This window comes from Syngnathus typhle, linkage group LG22 (assembly GCF_033458585.1).
Source record: "Syngnathus typhle isolate RoL2023-S1 ecotype Sweden linkage group LG22, RoL_Styp_1.0, whole genome shotgun sequence".
In the NCBI taxonomy this organism is placed as follows: domain Eukaryota; kingdom Metazoa; phylum Chordata; class Actinopteri; order Syngnathiformes; family Syngnathidae; genus Syngnathus; species Syngnathus typhle.
In genome coordinates this window covers 8,820,157-8,822,656 of record NC_083759.1, presented here as the reverse complement: position 1 = coordinate 8,822,656, position 2,500 = coordinate 8,820,157, and the positions used below count along the sequence as shown (strand labels likewise).

Genomic DNA, 2,500 nt, shown 5'->3' with positions numbered 1-2,500 from the left:
GCTCCATAGCTCTGCCGTAGGCTCTCTGGGCCTTTGTGGCTCCGGGCAGTTGGGTTGCGAGTCGTCCGTTGGCTGGCTTTACGGGGGAGTCTGACACTTTGTGGCAGGCCTCTCCTCAGTGGGTTGGGTTGCGGTGACTATCAAGTTGGTTGCTAGGCTGCGCGGCCTAGCGGACGGCTGCTCGGGGTTGATCTCGATCTATAGCACAACAGAATCGGGAGACTTTGTTCTCTTGTGTGTTCTCACGGTAGTGAGGCCGTAGGCATGTCTGATATCTTACGGACTACCCAGGATAGACGTTCTGGGTTACCAAAATCGGCTGAGGCGCAGCTCGGAGAGGGGCTGTTGCTGCTCGAGCGACCTCCCCATGACGTGCTTGAGGTTGGGCACGTGCGCGGCCAGCGAATCAACCTCTCCGGGGGCCATGGGGACGAACCACCGGAGGCATTGCTTGGGGTCCCCAAACAGCTTGTAGTCACTTCTACGGGCCATGGTTGCAAAAACTCCCTGGTTAGGAAGTCCGTACAGACAGAGGCACAGGATCAGAGCCACAGTCAGTCAAGCCGATGGAGCGGGTGGACCCCGGCTGGCGAAGCTCTTGAGAACTCCTCAGTGGTGTCTGAATCAATGGCCTCCGTTGCCTCTGGTATGAGAGTTTGGGTGGCGGGGGTCGTGTTAGCGCTGCAAACTGCTCTCCGTGGTGGCGTGGATAATGAGACGGGAGAGGGCCCGTCTAGTAAGCGGCGTAGGAGGGATCCGAGGTCTCCGGACCAGGTCTTGGTGCATCTGCCTCGAGAGTCCATGGACTGCCCAATGTGTGGGGCGCGTGTGGTTGGTATGCGTAGGTTTGGGTTGCATTGCGCTTCGGGAAGCCGGGGCATGCGGGTGTCTCGATCGTGTACAGCTGTCGTGAGTGCGAAAGACGCGGTGAAAACAGTCATGCTATTCGGTGTCATGTCTCGAAATGCCGAGGCGTGCGCAGGGTGGGTGACGAACAAGGGGTCGCTTGCGATCACTGTGGGCGCCGTTTTCGGACGGCTGTTGGAGTGTCTCAGCATAAGCGGCAGGCCCATGCAGCGGAGTGGTTCACGGCTCGTAAAGAGCGGAGCCGGGCACGTAAGGGTCGAAGGAGGGAGAGGAAGTGGAGCGTGAAGGAGGAGGCTCGGATGGTGAAGCTTATGGAAAAGTACAGGAATCATTAGCACAAGAATGTGATGGTGGCCCGGATGTTGGGAACGGGCAAGTCCGGAGAGCAGGTGAGGTGGAAGTGGGGGTCCCTGTGCGGTCGTGCGGCAGGCGGTGCGTCTGGTGTGCGTTGGCGAGCTCTGGCTGCCAGGGCGACACCCCAGAAATGGACCTGCCCCCCGTCACTTCCAGATCTGGTGGAGAATAGAGTTCTGGAAGAGCTGCTGGCGGGGGGTGTGGACCATCGGGCCACCGCTGCCTTAGTCAAGAAAGCAGGTCGGGAGCCTAGCCTGATCGAGTCCTCTGCTTTGGATCTCATGAAAGCCCTAGGGGGGTAAGGTAGTGTGGCCGACAAAGTCCGCGGGGTCCAGACCTCGAGACCAATGGAAGACGGGTTGGGCGAGGCGGCTCGTTCGACGTAGGAGAGTGTTCTACCACCAGCAGCGCGGCTATTCTGAAGCGAGGATTTGGCTGGCACGGCGGATCTTGGATGGTCTGACGGTGTGATTTGCCGCTGGAGTTGGTGGATAGGCACTTCAGGAGTAAATGGGAAACGGTCAAGCCGTTTTATGGACTGGAGGGCTTCGAGGTGGGACTGACCGCAGATAACGAACCATTCTACCACCCGATCCTGGGGCCGGAAGTTGTATCTAACTTGGCTAAGATGAGGAATTGCTCTGCACCGGGCCCAGACGGGATCAGGAAGCAGGCTCTTCTTGACTGGGACCCGGACGGTACGCAACTGGCGAGGCTGTTTACGACATGGATGGTGCGTGGAGTCGTTCCCCGAGTCTTCAAGGAGTGCAAGACCCGGTTGCTACCCAAATCGGCTGACCCTACTGAGCTGGGTTCTGTGTCAGGCTGGAGGCCTGTGACTATCGGGTCAGTCGTGCTGAGGTTGTTTGGGCGGATAATGGTGATGAGGCTAGCGCGAGCCTGTCCTGTTAGCCCCCGGCAGCGTGGTTTCGTCGCCGGCGCGAGTGGTTGCGAGGAGAACCTCATGATTCTTGACCGGATCATGGGGCATTCGAGGTCGGCTGGCGTGCCACTGGCAGTCGTGTTCATTGACTTTGCGAAGGCTTTTGACTCGGTTTCTCATGATCATGTCCTGTATGTGTTGGGAAGCTTGGACGTAGACAAACGTGTAATCGAGGTGATCCGTCACTCGTATGTGGGCTGCTCGACCAGAGTGGGTTGCAGAGGCGCCTTTTCCGAGCCCATTTCCATGAAGGTTGGTGTTAAGCAAGGCGACCCAATGTCCCCACTGCTATTCAATCTCGCTATGGATCCTCTCATCCATAGCCTCGAACGCGAA

The 2,500-nt window shown here is 58.4% G+C and overlaps 1 pseudogene; it reads left to right on the top strand.

The window, feature by feature from the left end:
- LOC133146969 (28S ribosomal RNA) overlaps positions 1-2,500 on the top strand; it is a 9,399-nt pseudogene that overhangs the window by 3,770 nt on the left and 3,129 nt on the right.